This window comes from Camellia sinensis, chromosome 2 (genome assembly GCF_055761805.1).
Source record: "Camellia sinensis isolate YWXY chromosome 2, ASM5576180v1, whole genome shotgun sequence".
NCBI lineage: Eukaryota > Viridiplantae > Streptophyta > Magnoliopsida > Ericales > Theaceae > Camellia > Camellia sinensis.
In genome coordinates this window covers 212377505-212395799 of record NC_138962.1, presented here as the reverse complement: position 1 = coordinate 212395799, position 18295 = coordinate 212377505, and the positions used below count along the sequence as shown (strand labels likewise).

General features: G+C 30.1%; 1 long non-coding RNA gene across 3 annotated transcripts; it reads left to right on the top strand.

The window, feature by feature from the left end:
• The first annotated feature begins 9326 nt into the window (after nt 1-9326).
• On the top strand, nt 9327-11535 carry LOC114314891 (uncharacterized). 3 transcript variants are annotated; one of them, XR_014362501.1, is made up of 4 exons: nt 9327-9496; nt 10699-10840; nt 11265-11355; nt 11514-11535. It is a non-coding gene; the product is annotated as an uncharacterized LOC114314891 (long non-coding RNA). The 3 variants fall into 3 exon arrangements; XR_014362500.1 differs by having other exon boundaries at nt 10699-10865; nt 11305-11355; nt 11514-11530; XR_014362499.1 differs by lacking the exon at nt 11514-11535 and having other exon boundaries at nt 10699-10865; nt 11265-11356.
• The last annotated feature ends 6760 nt before the right edge of the window (nt 11536-18295 follow it).

Sequence of the window (18295 nt, the reverse complement as noted above, 5' to 3'; positions counted from 1 at the left end):
CTTGTAGTTGCCAAAGAAAAATAATTATAGTCAAGAATGAACAAAAGGCACATCCCAAACACTACATACGTGAAAGACGAAAATAAGTGACGTGGTAATTGAAAACCTATTCAAGACATATGAAGGAACATTGATTTTGACATGGATATGCAAGTCATCTTGGATCAATGCAAATTAAATTAAAAGTAAAAAGAGCAGAACAAATTTTCATAGTGCACAAAAATGTTCTTCACAAATTAGGAGATATGGAATATAAATTTTATAATAAAAAGGAAAACCTGTTTTTAGTTCTACGCAAAATGTAATAAAAGGGTCAAGAAAATATATTATGTGGTGCAGGATTTTTAAGGTAAAAATGGTTTAAGAAACAACACAATTTCATAATTGTCCTGAAGAGAGAGAGAAAAGAAACAACCAGACTCTCACAACACAAGTAGAAGAGGATAGATATGTAAGCCTAAATGAAAAAATCGGGGTGGTCTTATAAAGAAAGGAAAAAGAATGAATACAGTTGAACCTTCTTGTCTGCACCTAAAAACAATTTGATACCGATAGTTAGGACTGCAAATGAACCAAGCTCCTCACAAGCTTGGCTCAGCTTGGTTTGTTACGTATATAAACGAGTACGAGCAAGATTTTTAGGCTTGTTTAATAAACGAGCTTAGGTCAAGCTAGAATAAGCTTGGCCCGTTTATTATTTACTTAAACGATAAGATAAATATTGTTTATATATTAAATAATGTAAAATGTGTTATATATGCATAATTGTAATATAGAATAATATTTAACAGGCTGACCAAGGGACCAAGCTTGATTATCAAGCCTGATTTTTTCTTCATCATCAAGCTTCGAGTTGAGCTTGAGCATGATTAGTATTAACGAGTTGAGCCAAACTAGATAAATAAAAAAGCCAAGCTCAAGTATTGCAAAGCTCAGCTTTGCTTGACTTCATTTGCAGTCCTACCTAATCACGCCCATGTACAATTGCATTGCATGGCAAAGCATGATTATAACAAAAAATTATGCAACAGAAATGTATGAATTCATGTGCTCATGAGAGAGATTCTTCAGAATGACTTTACCAAGAATTGCTTCACATTTGGACAAGGTGTTTTTTTAAAGCGCTTGACAGCGATCCTCTGCTGATTCTCCAGCTTCCCTTTATAAACAACATTTGGAGCCTTCTCACCATTCTCCGACACAATATCCTCTACCGCAAAACCAGAAGTGGCATTCTTTAGCTGCTCTAGTGTGAATTCACAGAATGCAGGCAAGTCGCTGACCTCCTCCTCTTCATTCTCTGACAGCAGACATATCAACCAACCAACACATACATCCAATTAACATAAAATAGAAAAAAATTAAAAATAATAAAAATAATAAAAATAAAAAAGATAGGCAAGGTAACACACCAACATTAGGTGCCTCAACAATAGATGCGCTATGCTGTGAAACCCAACAACATGACAAGAGTTTGGAGGACTGAGAACCTATGTGAATATCAGTGATCGGAGTCTACATAGCAGACACCTCCAAATGTGTGCCTCTCAAACCAAACCCGACATCAATTACAAATCCAACTCATTCAATTCAAACTCATCCAATTAATCATACTTTACACGGTGTCAATCAGTGACAACTTTTCCAAGCTTCTGAATGATAAAACCATAAGCAGAACGTCAGTTCTGCCCTCAAACTCGCCAACTCCGAAGCAGGAATAGATTTTAACAGTCCTCTCTTAAGAGGTGTAAGGTGTATGCTTCAACAACTGCAAATTTATTTGAGTACAGAAATTAGAAAGGCATATATATAGACACCTCTGTCTATCAAAATATATCTTTTTGGGCACTCAAAAAATTTCTTTTAGATATTAAAACAAACATTTAGAACTCAACTTTGTAGAGGCTATTATCAGATTCAAATTCAATTTAAGTAGTACATTAAAAAAATACCCATTAGACAATAAACTGCAATTTGTAATTATATCATATCATAACTCAAACACACAATTCAAAAAACTTGCCTCACCGTTACTCACCTCCTCAATCATCCAAACAAGTCATATAAGTTCTTTTTCTCTCCATTTTTCTTTCTTTTCTCACCAAACCCCTCAATCCAAACAGTCTGTAAATGAAAAACATACCTTTTTAGAGACTCCCTTCTTTCCAAGTCAACTATGAAGCTCAAAACCACAAAAACAGCTCAACCCACATTCCAAAACTAAATACCCACAAAACAACAGCTCACAAAACACCTTTTATTTGCATTAAAATAGATTTCTTTGGAATGTAAGGACTAATACAAGTCTGTATTTTCTTTAAAACCCTCTTCGATCAATTCAAGAACAATTTAAATGTCCCACTAATCCACATTTTGGAGTCAAACATCACAATGCTACGCACGATGAGATCGAAGCTGTTGTCGAATTTTAAGGCCTCAATATTCCCATTTTTTGTTCTTTTTGAAAGCAACAAAAATAGAAAGCAAAGAAACGTGTTTTGATAAAACAATATGAAAACAAAGAACCAATACATGAAGAACTTCGAGAAGATTGAAGTATTCAAGTAGTTACATCAAACACATATGTCAATCTATGTACATGAATATATATTATATGATATTACAAATATAATGGATTGAAGATTTTTTTGTCGGGGTGATCATTCTTTATGCTATTTGGTTTGATTAACGTTTGGTGGGTGGGTTGGTTTGAACTTTTGGCTTCGTTTGCTATGTGCGTTTGTTTTTTTTTTGGCTTTTTAGTTTTTTATTTTTATTTTTTAGTTTAGGGTTAAAAAGTTTTGTTTATAAATTTTTTTGACTTTTTTAATTTTTGTACGAGAAAAAATAAAATTATAATAGTTTAAACATGACATTTTGTCTTGTTGAGTTAAAAAAATTATTTTATCTTTTGTGATTATTTTAGTAAAAAAAAACTCCATTTTAACTTATTCCAAATGAAGACTTTAAAGTTGTGTGATTCTACTTTACACCACTATTTTACCTCTTTACACTCTTCATATGAAATTTTTTTTTTTTTTTTTTTTCAATTTTATCCATGTGTGAAATTACCTTTAAGAACAAAACACTAAAATTAAATAAATTTTGTTATCTCCTTACACTCCTTAATCTTCAATATGTACTCCTTTTTTTCCTTTCTTAATTTTTCTTTTCTCTTGCATACTTCTTCTAAAAAATTGAGAATCATATTATTTTGATCATTAAAGAAATTAATGGATGAAGAAACGGTGGTGAAGAACCATAAAAAATCGAAGTTGTGAGTTTTTTTTTTATATTTATTTGGTAGATTTTTGTTTCATTTTTCTGGCCTGGTGTTCGACTTTCGTTCGGTAGTTCGAAATTGAACAAAATAAAATAGTCCGCCATCACAGTGTCGAACAAAAAATATAAGTCTGGTAACCAACTACGGAATAAAAGATACATTTTCGGTAATCTCAAACCAAATTTTTTTAATTTGTTCAGCTTCTCATTACCATGTATTTTCAATTTCATTTTTTTATATTTTATATTTTTTTGCCTGGAAGGATTATACTTATACTCATTGTAACAACACAAGTACTATAATATTAGTGGACTCTAGTCATGAATTCATTACAGACGAGGTTTGTTAAGTTTTTTTTTTATGAATACAATTTTTTCTTATTTTTAATTTGTATTGAGTTTTATTAATAATTTGACGTATAAATGTATTTATTATCTTTAGATTTTTAGTAGTCGTGAAATATTAATTAAATGGGCTTCTGATGTTAGGAAGAAGACTGGTTTTGTCATTGTTATAAAGATATCAGATGCAGGAGACAATGGCAGAAAACCAAGACCTACACCACTTGCTTGTAAAATAAGTGGTTACTATAGAGACAATAGGAAGATCGAAGGGGAACGATTGAGGTTGACTGGTTCTGAAAAGTGTGGATGTCTATTTCTATTAAGGGGGAAAAATTACCAAGACGAATTGTGATAACATGTTTGATTGATGGATGCAAACAATGACAGATTTTATGGATACTTTATGAATATTCGTACGCTTGATGTTTTTATGAATCATCGTATGGATACTTTTTATGTATGATTTTATGGATGCGTGTTTGATTTATGAATTTTTTTATGCATGCTTCAAGGAAAAAATAAATCTTTCAATGTACAGCGACGAGGGCCTAGACAACTCTATTGTAGTTTGGCAACATGACACTAGAGCAATCCCATTTGTGTAACAATGTATCACTGAACAAACACTTCACAAGTGGCCCAAATTAATTTCTTGTTATCATCTAATTGGACAGCAACGCAATGCTGGGGAAAAAATATTCTCCGATAACATGGCACTGGAGTAATTCAAATTAATTAGCGTTGCATTACCGAGCAGGCCCACCAAAAAATAAAAAAATCATTGTTTAAAAGAAAGTGGCTCTGTAAATGTATAGCAACAGAATGTTGGAGAGATCTATTTTTTCCGATAGCACAACACCATAATAATGTAAATTGTTTAGCACCGTATTACCAAAATTAGTGGTGTAAAGATATGAAATAGTTAATTTAGGGTTAGTTTTGACAATATATTAGAAGTGTAACAAGAATTATATTTTTTTAGTGGTGTAATGAGATGGAGGGTGTAAAGAGATTAAATAGTGGTGTAAGTAGAATCACGGAAGCTTCTATTTGCACACACCCATTACACATCTTTTTCAATAAATAATTAGTTCAGAAGTAGCATTCCGAAAATAAACAACTAGCTCGGAAGTAGCATTATGAAAATAAACAACTTATTCGGAAGTAGAATTCCGAATTTTTTTCATTTTTTCGAATTTCAACTTCTGAATGTGTTTATTTGATGTCCATAATAGTAATTGCACTTGAAATTAAAATTATAATAAAAATAATTATCATTAAGTGTGTGCAAAGAGGGGAATAGGGATGTGCAAATAGAAGCTCCCTAGAATCACCCTTTAAAGTTTGCCAAAGTCACTTCAAAAAGGGCAAATTACACTTTAATACCTCAATTATTATTATTATTTTTTTGATAAATTATAAATAATTTTATTTAAAATACAAATTATTCTTGTAATTGTAAAAAGTACATCTCACTTTTTAAAATGATATATATATATATATATATATATTATTAAAAGTAGTATTTTTTTCCATGCTTAGTTGGCATATTATAAAGGGAGATTTGGTGATAGACTCCTCACTGTCTAATTTGTTTTTCAAAAGGACAAGAATTATATATGTACTTTCAAAACCCCCTAATATTTTAAAACTTCTTTCTTTTATTATATAACCCTCATATCCATCAGCTCTCCTATTAAGCTATCTTCACAGTGCATTTTAGAGTAAAATTTTATATTGTTAAGCAAATCAACATGTTTTTAACCAGAGTAAAATTTTACTTTGAATCGTAGTAAACTTTACTTTGAAAGTACAATTTTACTCTGAATCAGAGTAAAGTTTACTATGATTCAAAGTAAAATTTTATATTGTTAAGCAAATCAACAAATTTTACTTTGAAAGTGCAATTTTACTATGATCTAAGGAGAGTATCCAAATTTTATCTATGTATATTTTCTATCTATCCAAATTTTTTGTGTGAATTTTCTATCTGTCTAATTTTCTACCTTTTTAAAATTTATATGTTCAATAACATCAATTTGTTCTTACGTAGTGAAAGATTCACAATCTGTACAAATCCTATATGTTCATCATTTCGAGAAGTTGTTCACCAAATCCTATTTGTTCATCATCATCATCATCATCATCATCATCATCATCGTCGTCGTCGTCGTCATCATCATCATCAATATCAACAATAACATCAAAAAAATTTTAAAATAAATAAATAAACAAATTTGTTGAACTCGTCACCAAATCCTATATGTTCATGATCATCAACAACAACATATTCAAATCTGAGATAGATATTCAGATCTAAAGATGAAATTCAACAACAATAACAAGAAGAGAGTATGTGTGTGTGTGTGTATGTTTGAGATCACTGTTACACTATATCACTCACTTCCAAATTTGATGAGTGAATGATAATATACATATATAGCTACATATATATATATTTTAATTAAGAGTTTTTTGTTTTACAATCTTATAATTTAATATATATATATATCATAGAAAATCATTATATGATAATCTAACTACAGCATTTTTATATTTAATTTTTTTAATAAATTTTGTATAATTTCTATTTCTACATGTTTTATTTTCCAAATAAATATAAAAGAAAATTAAATAATTAAAATTATTTTTAATTTATGTTACTAATTATTCTTCTAATTTAAGTATTATTTTTAATATTAAAATGAGTATTTATTTTACTATTTTATAATTTATATATATCATACAAAATTATTATATAATAATTATACTTTTATAATACGATAGAACTAAAATTATCAAAATACACAAATCATTTAACTAAAATTAATATATATATATATATATATATATATATAAGTATTTAAGTAACAATTTTGTAGAACGATAGCGCCAATATTATTAAAATAAATAATTAAAATTATACTTTAATTTTAATTTTAAATTAAAATTAAAAATTTTCTTTTATAACACACATTGTACCATCAAATATTTTTTGAAAAAAAAATAACACGTGCATTGCATGGGTCAACTGCTAGTTTCTAATGGTATAATAAATGATCATTTTAATTAATTAATTATTAAGTTAAATAACAATTTTTAATGATATTAAAAATATATTTCAATTAATAATTCTAATAATTTTATTTTGCATAGGAGAATAGTTAATAATTTTATTAACTTTGTTAATTATGTTAAATAAAAAATTTAGACAAAAAAATATTTTTAATTTCTAGAACCATAAAAGACAATCTATATTTTAAGTAAGTCTTCGTTTGACTAACCCACGTCAACAATTATAATTGTTTACACAATGACTATCACTGTTGTTTCCTTGAATAAAAATAATAATAATCTCATTTTATAATATTTGAGATGTCTCGTATAAAACATGTCAAATTATATATATATTTATGCAATAGTTCCTTCATAGAATTTATTCAAATTTAGCAAAATGTATAAATTTTTAATTGATGGAATAAAGTGATATTGAATGATAATTCAATGAGAAAAAATGTAATTTATCCTTAACTTGTGTTTATTTAGTTTATAGTTCAATTATTTTTATTTTTATTTATTATATTCGGTAGAATATTAGCGAATTAGTAAATTAAATTAGCATAATTAAATGTTTGATATTTTTGTATAGGATCGTCAAAATTAGAAGGGAAATGGCTTCCAATCCAAGTATGATATGGAGAGAGAGAACAATCCATATGAAATTTAAAAATAGGTGGATAAATTAAAAAAAATAATTTTCTAAAAAAACAAAATAAAAACAAAAATAAATGCGATGAGAATCTGATACTCAGACTGGACGTCTAATTCGGGCATTCTAACAAGGGAAGATTTACGAGCTGATTCTATTGGTCAGACTTATTATTTATTAGTCTTTTTTTTTTCATTTATTAATATTTGCAAAAAATATTGAGACAAAGTATTTTAGAATTTATTGATACATTAAAAAATTATAGAGAATTTATAAATAATTAAGGACTTGTTTGAGAATTGGCCTTTTTAATATATATATATATATATATATATATATATTTTACTTTCTCATGAAAAGACATGAAAAAAATAAAAAGAATAATTTAACTTGTAGTGATTTTTTATATTTAATTCCCAAACATCTCCTCGATCTATCACTTAGAACTAGTCCTAATTTACCATTCTACAACAAGCTGAGACAAGGTTGGCTCAATTAGAAAATATTGAAAATACTCTGGGCCGACATTATCTTAAAAAACAATTAACAATAATAAACCGTTCAAGCAGTTTAAGAACAAAACAAGGCTCAGCAATACAGCCCAAACGTGTTTGTTTGCGAAATTGCCAACACAAAGAACCTAACAGCCTCTACTCCTTATATCACCACTGTCACCGCACACTACTAGCACAACTATTGCCAAATTAGTTTTAGCAATGCAAACAAATACAAAATAATAATAATAACAATAATAAATAAATAAAATTTGTGAAAAATATTTTCAATTGAAACAAACCAGGGTTGATTTGGTAATTATATTTTTATCATTATTTTTGTTACTCTTTAGTTTTTAAGATAAATTTGTTTGTTAAAAAAAACTGATGATATGTTGGATAAATGTTAAAAAAATAGAACATATATATATATTTTTGTTGTTGGAAAAGTTGTGTGGGTCCTTAGTTTAATTTTTGGATAAATTATAAGTACACCTCTAACGTTTATTTAAAATACATATTGTTTTTTGTGATTTTGAAAACTACATATCGTTCTTGAAATTTATAATTTTATAATAAATAGTCTATTTTATTAATAAATCATCAAATCAAATGATGTCATAAATTTATTTCAATTAATAATTCATATAATTTTATTATTATATATGAGAGCAATTGTAAATTTTATTTTTTCTTATTGCTGTTAAATAAAAAATTCGGACAAAATAATATTTATAATTTTTTAAATTATAAAGGACAATTTGTATTTTAAGCAAATTTCAAAAAATATATTTATAATTTATAATATATTTTTCAACTGTTAGCTTTTTCAGTCAAAAATAAATATTTTAATTTTAAAAAATAAATAAAATCCAAATAGAGCCTTTAATATAAACTCTTCTCATAGAAATCAACCGTGTTTGGAGGGTTGGTTTAGGATTTGCGTTGAATTTTTAACTATTTTAACTTAAAATTAAAAAGTTTTATTTGTGATAAATTTTTTAACTTTTTAAATTTATATAAGAGAAAAAATCTAATAATTATAATTTAAATATAACATTAATACTTTTTTTGGGGAGATGCACCAATAAATCCCAAATTAATAACTTATACACTGTTTAGTCCTAAAAGTTTTCTTATAGACTGAAAGGTCCCATTACAATGTTTCAAACATCATATTAATGTTTCGAACATTAGATTTCGAACATCAGATTAATGTTTCGAACATTAGATTCCAAACATCAGATTAATGTTTTGAACATTAGATTGATGTGCAAATGGGACTAAATGGAGCATAAGAAAACTTTTAAGACTAAATGGTTCAACTTGTCAGAAACTAGGACTTATGGGTAAATTTTCCTTTTTTTTTTTATATTCTTTCATCTTTTTAGGATTAAAATGATCTTTTAATCCCAAAATTTGCTATGGCAAACATGTGCTAACTAACCCGCTTAAAATGCCGAACACCGCTTCATTTCCGCGCCAAATTTCCCAAACTAGACTCTGTGTGTGTGTGTGTGAAGATGTTAGTGTTCCACCTAATTCAAGCTCTCCTACTGCAGATATCAATGAGAGCCATAGATTCTTCAAGTTTATGGCACCTCCATCGGTTTCTGGAAGATGTTAGTGTTTCAACTTCTTCAACAATGCTCATCACAACGCTCAGGTCGGTACGCTCTGCTCTGTTCTTCTTCCCAAAACCCTAATTCATGTGACTCATGTGTGATGCGTTCGATTTTCATGTGTTATGTTCAATTACGTATTTTTTATTAATTGATTCTTGAATTACTTATTTTTTATGAATCGATTCTTGAATATCAGTTATAATACTCAGTTTCTCCTTCAAGAATTCTGACTTCATCTGCATACATATATGTGTAGTTGGTGCAAATGCAATGCGTTTGTAATTTTGTGTTTTAAAATTTTTTTGGTGGTTTGAAGATTGGGGAGGGGGGGGGGGGGGAATACTGTTTAACAATTTTGGATAGTTTTATGAATGAGAAAAATTGTTTAGCACTTAAACCCCAAGGGTTGGCCTGGTGACAAGGTATTGGGCCTTGGGGGTGTGCTCCCTCCAAGATTTAGAGATTGAAACTTCTTAGGTGCTAACAATTCCTTGGGGTTATCGGATGGGGAAAACTCTTGAATTAATCATGCACTTGTGGAAAACTCCTTGCTGAGGGCTGTGCATCTCTGGGGATTAGTCGGGCTTTGATTAGGACACCCGGTGCCAATCAAAAAAGAAAAGTTGTTTAGCACTTATTTCAATGTAGAAGGTATTCTTCGAGGAAAAAAAAAAGTGAAAAAAAATTGTGACAATATTTATAGGAAATAAGGTGTATGCTTAGTTTATATAATAGAATAGATATGTATAGGTATGTGTATAGACACATGGTTGCCTATGTTTGCTCGAATTCATTCTTGAAAATCCCCTTACCATTGGATAAGATTTATAGTCCATTTTCTTGTTTCATTTCATAACCATAATGTGATGTGTTTATTATATATACACACACACGTGAAGCCATATTTATGTTCAATTATGTGATGGTTCACGGTTGGTTTCAAATTGGTTCTTGGAAATCTGTTAAAATATGAAAATTTCTGTTTATGTTAAATTGGATTGATTTCTCAAAAAGTTTAGGAAAACCCATAGAAGTTCACAAAATCTTTATTTTAATTAATTTTAATTTTTTTTTGTGACTACAAATTCAATTACAGAAAGACGAACAGGAAGATGTTGTTTTACTTTGAGTTTTAAAGGTTTTTGCAATATCCCACAGGCTTATTTTTGGAAAATGTTTAGATTTAAATTCAATGATTGATCTTCTTGAAATTGCTTATGTTTCAAACTTGACTGCATTTCAGTGTCTGATCAAAGGAGGCCTCTTTTGTTCGACGAACCTCGCACTTCTGGTAACCCTTACAATTATTTGGACATCAATGAATCAGAGTATGAATATCAAGTCATTTTGGGGATACCATCAAAAGACTTTAGGCAGATTTTGAGGTACATAAGGGAGTTTGCGACGCTTGTAAGTAATTATCTATTTACATGCAGCGATTTGATCAATGTTTTGGTTTCAAGAGATTAAAAGAAGAAACACTGATAGGTGTTGTGCTATGGGCACATTGAGTTTGTTTGGTTTGCTTTTAAACTTTTTGAAACTTAATGTGAGAAGTTTCCTTGTTTCGTTTGAAAATTACTATGCCCGTGGAGCGCCCATGCCCCAACAACCCTAAGAGCCACACATTCATGCTTGGGCGACCAATGGTTCATTTACACAGAAAACCCATCTAGTGCATTAACATTTTTTTTCCTTCAAAAAATACATAAATTCTGCTTGTATAGCATTACACTTTTTTATATACTTATTTTAGGAAGTTATTTTTTTCTTTTTCTTGGAATTTATAACATTAGTGTGGCCTTGCAGTCGATGTGATTGTAACTGATGCAGAAGTTTTGCCATTCAGATCAGGATCTGAAGACCTTATCCTTACAAAAGACTAAAGAAAATCATCAAAGTTCAGTCTCTCCTCTACTTTGTATTGTATTGCTGTTTTTGGAATGCCTTTAGATTACATGTCGGGTAACTTTATAGAATTTTCATACAAAATGACCGAATAAGTTTTAACTCGGATGTTAATATTCACATATATATATATTGCTCTGTTTCTTGCAGGCCGGGTGTTTTGTGTGGGGGGTAGGGATGGCAATGGATACCCTACCCTGTGGGTATCCATGGAGACCCAACCCAAATACATGGGTTTTCCCCTCTTTTTCTTATCCATTGGGTAGGGTAGGTGATATTCTTTAAATATCCACAGGGGATGGGTTGGGGATGGGTACCCACTAATTTCCCCATATGTCTTTTTTTTTTTTTTTTTTTTTTTTTTTTTTTTTTTTTAAAGATTCACAACTAAAACTAAATATACATTCAATCTTTTTCTTTTTTTTATTTATTTATTTTTTCAGGTTCACAACCAATTTTTTTTTTCTTTTTTTTTTTTAAGATCCACAACCAAAGCTAAATATACCTCCAATCTTTTTTTATTTTATTTTTAAGGTTCACAACCATTTTTTTTTTAAATTTTAAGATTCACAACAAAAGCTAAATATACATTTAATTTTTTTCCTTTTTTTAATTTTTTTTAAGGTTCACAACCATTTTCTTTTTTTTTTTTAAGATTCACAACCAAAGCTAAATATATATTTAATTTTTTTTTTCTTTTTTTTAAATTTTTTTTTTAAGGTTCACAACCATTTTTTTTTTTTTTTTTTAAGATTCACAACCAAAGCTATACATTCAATCTTATTTTATTTTATTTGGCTCAACAATAAAATCAAATACACATTAATTAACATTGTCACATTATTCTTGTCAAATTTTATGCATATCTAGAATTTTTTAAATTTATTTAAAAAAAATTAAGGACATTGTCTAGTGTAGGTTTCGGTTTGCTTTTCTATGTTATTTTATTTTGTTGTGTATTGTAATTTTCAGAATGGTTTGCTTGTTCTGAAATTTCAATTAACGAGTATGAATCTATTTGTTTTATGTTATCACATAATTTATACAACATATATATATATATATGAATGTATTTGAAAATAAGAAAATTGTAGAGAATCAAAACAAGCATGAGTTGTGATTGGTTAGAAATGATGGGTACATAGATTTATTTGCTAGAAAAACAAAAAGGGGATACAAAGTCATACTAAATAATTTTTTTTAAATTAAAAGAATTTTTCTTAGTTATGAACAGATTTAACTGAAATCAGTTTGTTTCCCAATGTTATGCTTCATTTATTTAGATAGAAAATATTTTTTAATGAAAAATATTTTTTATAAAAAGAATTCAAAATATATTTTTTTATATTTGGTGGTGGTGGTGATGGAACGAAGGTGAAAGTAGAAATTGTTACATAGTGGTGGGGTGATGGCGGCAGTGATGATAGTAGTGGCTATGGTGATGGTAGTGTGACAGTGAAAGTGAGAATAGTGGTGATGGTGTTGTGAAATTAGTAAAAATTTAATTGAAAAAATATTTTTTGTTTTTTAAAAGTAACAAACAACAAAATTCGTGGGGGACTAAAGGAAGAAGATGGAGGATGGATTGGGTGTGGTAATGCATAAATATCTTAAAATGAGTGGTTCAGATTTGTTAAAGGTATAATTAGATTTTGGATAAATTAAAATGAATTGTTCAAATTTGCTAAGAGAAAGATGGTTTAATGTCTAAATTGTCCGTGGCTAACAATTCCTTGTTTATGCCCTGATGCAATTTAATATGAGTCTTATAACACTTTCTTCAAACAAGCTTTTTGATTTTCTCAAAATTATATATTTGATTATTATAAAACAAACTTTTTAATTAATTAATTAATGTGTATTTGATTTTGTTGTTGAACCAAATAAATAAAATAAGATTGAATGTATATTTAGCTTTTGTTGTGAACCTTAAAAAAATAAAAAATAAAATAAAAAAATAAGTTGTTAACATTAAATATATTAAAAAAGAAAGAAAAAAGATTGAAGGTATATTTAGCTAAAACCTTTATAAAAAAAAGACAAAAGAAAAACAAAAAGGTTGTTAACATTAAATATATTAAAAAAGAAAGAAAAAAGATTGAAGGTATATTTAACTTTTGTTGTGAACCTTAAATAAAAAAATAAAAATAAAAATAAAAAAAATTGTTAACATTAAATATATTAAAAAAGAAAGAAAAAAGATTGAAGGTATATTTAACTTTTGTTGTGAACATTAAAAAAAATAATAATAAATAAATAAATAAATAAATAAATAAATAAAAATTGTTAACATTAAATATATTTAAAAAAAAAAAAGAAAAGATTGAAGGTATATTTAACTTTTGTTGTGAACCTTAAAAAAAAAAAAAAATAAATAAATAAATAAATTGTTAACATTAAATATATTTAAAAAGAAAGAAAAAAGATTAAAGGTATATTTAGTTTTTGTTGTGAATCTTAAAAAAAAAAAAAAAAAAAAAAAAAAAAAAAAAGTGGTTGTTAACATTAAATATAAAAAATAAAAATGGGGATTAAAGTGGGTTGGGGAAAATCCATACCCATTAAAACATGGGGAGGGTGATACCCATGGGGAATGGGGAATGGGAAATGGGGAAAATTTATTATAGGGGAATGGGGATGGGGAATTAATATCCACCCCATTGCCCCCCATTGCCATTCCTAGTGGGGGGTTGATTTGAGTAACCAGGGCACTCTGCTTTTGTATGGATGTTTAGTCCCCTGATTTTCCTGGCATGCTCAATTGCCCAGTTGGACATCTTGGTAACGTCAAGTGTTACTTTGATAAGAGATATGACCTTGGAATTCATTAGCGTCAAACACATGACAACCCACCTCCCCTGTTAAAAGATTGATAACTAGTTTCAAACACATGACAGTACCTTCCCTGTTTCCTAATTCAAATCTTGGCATGTGAAACAAAATGTCTAGCAAACCAAACCAAAATTTCTGACTCAGATTTTGTAATCACTGGTGTATATTTTGACCTTGTTATTGCGGGGCCACACTATGAGTAAATCCCAGTCTTTGATTACAAATTCTGGGCACTTTTCTGGGTTTTTAGAACTACTGGATATGACATGAATTGTCGCATATTTTCTCTATGTACGACTAAACTGTACATGACCAATACAATAGAAATGACGAATATATATTTTTTTTGGAGGAAATATAAGAACTTTAATAAATATTGAGATGTGTTGAAATATGCTTTATTTTGAGAATATTGAGATGTGTTGAAATTGAAATAGCAGAATTATATGGTATGATGTTGCAGGACATAGTTCACTTTCATTTTGTTAGTGGTGAAGCCTCATAGAGCTATTGTTTGATGCAGTTTATTAAGTAATGGACATCGTCCATTACAACTATGAAATGGAGAGGATCGTAATCCATATATATATATATATATATATATTTGTAGGTGTGCACACTGACATGAGTGTGCTTGAAATATGTAGTATGGATATACAGGCCATTACAAATAATCTAAGAGTAGTTACAGAATGGGAGAGAAGAATAGTATAGATGTATTAAAAAACGAAGAAGGATAATTAGGGGATGTAAAAATCATACCTGAAAAATAAGGTCAAGAAAATAACTGTGTCTAGCACTAACAGTAGTGTCCATTCAAGTGTACTTGGTAAAAGCAATTTTGATAACAATCTGTGGGGTTATAATTCATGTAGGTCTTTGATTTGTAACTTTGTAAATGTCTTTAAGACATCAAGGGGAGTAGTTAGGTTGCGGTGTCAGGGCAACGATTCAATAGCTGACATTGATGTAATGCTTGAAATGTAGAATTTGTTGAAAGCCATAATGAAGAATTAATCAATCCGGAGTTAAATAATGGTTCGGGGGAAGAAGTTGGGGAAGGAGAAGAGAAGAAGGGGCCGACTTTGGATGAATTGAGGGAGTTTTTGCAGAAGGCGCTTAAGGAATTGGAGGTTGCGCGACTTAACAGTGTTGTACAAATTGTGTAAATTAAATAAAATGAACAAATTCATAATTAATTAAATTTATATTACATAACAAGAAATCATGAATCTAAATCATGCTAGAGACTACAACTTGATAAACAGAAATATTTAACAAAATCAAATACTTAAATAAGATAGTAAAGAAAACAAATGGAAGCCTATGTGATACCACAGTCTTCTTAAAACAGATTTGCCACCTCACCGTGGGTGTTGGAGGTATGTCGGCGTCTGTCTCTCAAGATACAACGGTTTAGAACCCGCTAACGCAGAAACACTTTCTGCTTAGCTCCGGCAAACTGATAATGGTAGCACTCTCTCACACACAGGAAGAATATATTATAGGAGCAGATTGACTATAATATGAGAGCAAAAATTTTTGTACTTCAACTAAAGAGGATGGTTTCCTTTTATACACAATGGGGAAAAAAGGAGTAGAGAACTTAGCTTATTTTGTGATCATTTTCACAATGTTGAGCATGCCCTTATATAGGCATCTTTGGCAAGATATATGGTAAGGCCATGTGTACCTCATGGCTTCCAAAACCATGTGTCTGTCATGGTTAGGCCATGCGTGCCACATGGTTTCCAACATTAGGCCACACCATGTGTACCACATGGTTTCCAGCATTAGGCCATTCATCCACACATCCACACCACATGTTATATGCACAATCATCATTCTCAATCTCTCATTCATTAGACCAACTTAATGAAACAAATTTTCATTCAATCCTCAAACCAAAAAATCATATTTTCCAATAATCCCCCACATGAATAAAAATTGACCAAATAAAGAATAATGGGTAACGTTTAACAACAAAGACTTGGAAAGAGAGCACACAGACTAACCTTGCATCAGAAAAGGTAGCTGTTGGCCTTGAACCTTTCGTGGTGAATGCCTATCGGATTTACTGGCTGACTAGTGAACGTGATGTCTTGAACTGTTCTGTCGTTTGTGTAAACCAAGACAATAGGAGTTACTCCAACCATTGTTCTTGTTCTCACTGGTGTGTCTGGTATGGCCCTAGAACACTAGCCTGGTTCAGTGAGTGTTTTTAAAGAATTGGCCTTGTCAATTCTTAAAGAAGCGGCCTCACTTTGCACTCACATAGGTGACCTACATAAGGTATCTCACTACACCACGATTGATTACTCACATCACTTAGGTCATTAAAAGCATTAGCTTATCCTTCCACCCTCACAGGGAATTACTATATAAAGGAATGGGCAAGAGGATTTACCTCTTCAGTGACTCATCCGTTACACGCAATTAGGTTGTCCCTTTGAATCTAGATCTTGGAATCTCTAGTTAGCTAGGTTAGGTTTTCCGTTTCGGTAACATTAACTAAAGGCCTTAATTCCATTCCCCTTGATAACGTTTCTACTAGCTCTCGAGTTAACCCTTTGGTTAGCGGATCCGCAATGTTGTCCTTAGACTTTACATAGTCTAGAGAGACAACTCCATTAGAGAGTAGTTGTCGTATGGAATTATGTCTACGACGGATATGTCTAGACTTTCCATTATACATATTACTCTGTGCCCGTTCAATCGCTGATTAGCTATCACAATGAATACAAATAGCAGGCACAGGTTTTGGTCAACGTGGAATATCTTCAACAAATTGGCAAAGTCATTCAGCTTCTTCAGTTGCTTTATCTAAAGTAATAAACTCAGATTCCATCGTTAATCTTGATATACACGTCTGTTTGGAAGATTTCCAAGACACGGCTGCCCCTCCAAGGGTAAACACAAAATCACTAGTAGATTTAGAGTCTTTTATATCAGATATCTAATTAGCGTCATTATACCTTTCTAGTACCGCTGGGTATTTGGTATAATGCAGCCCATAATCTCGAGTGTAGCGTAGATAACCTATCACCCCATATAATGCCATTCCACTGAGTAGCATTAGGATTACTCATGTATCTACTAAGCCTGCTAACAGAGTAGGCTATATCCGGCCTTGTACAGCTCATCAAATACATTAAACTTCTAATGACCCGAGAATATTCTAGCTGACAGACACTCTCATTATTATTCTTGGTCAAATGTAGACTCAAGTCTACTGGTGTCTTAGACACACTCGTATCTGATTTACCTAATTTCGCAAGTATCTTCTTAACATAGTGAGATTGAAAAAGTACAATACCACCAGATGTCCTGGTAATCTTAATACCCAGAATCACATCTGTAAGACCCATATCTTTCATGTCAAACTTAGAGTTTAACAATCTTTTGGTAGTTTTAATCATCTCATCAATACTACCAATAATGAGTATGTCATCAACGTATAGACACAAAATGGCATAACCTTTGTCAGTGTCTTTGACATATACGCACTTGTCATACTCATTGATCCTAAACCCATTTGACAATATAGCGTTGTCAAACTTCTCATGTCATTATTTAAAAGCTTGCTTTAAACCGTACAATGACTTGACAAGCTTATAGACTTTTTTATTTTGGCCTGGAGCTGAAAACCCCTCGGGTTGCTCCATGTAGATTTCTTCATTTAAATCTCCATTTAAGAAAATTGTCTTTACATCCATTTGATGTATCTCCAGACCATGTAAATGTGTTATCATAATCACCATGCGTATGGATATAATCCTTGTCACAGGTGAATACGTATCAAAGTAATCCAAGCTCCCTGCTTGTATCCTTTGATAACTAGCTTAGTTTTATATTTATCAATTGACCCATTAGCCTTCATCTTTCTTCTAAAAATCCACTTGCTCCCCAAGGCCTTATTGCTTGGGGGTAGATCAACCAACTCCCAGGTATGGTTCTATAAGATGGAGTCAATTTCACTTTTAATCGCTTCTTTCTATAAAGGACTTTCAAGTGAAATCGCAGCTTCATGAAAAGTTCGAGATTCTCCTTCTAACTTATAAGTTAAGAAGTTCGGTGAAGTCCTTGCCCTCTTACTCCTT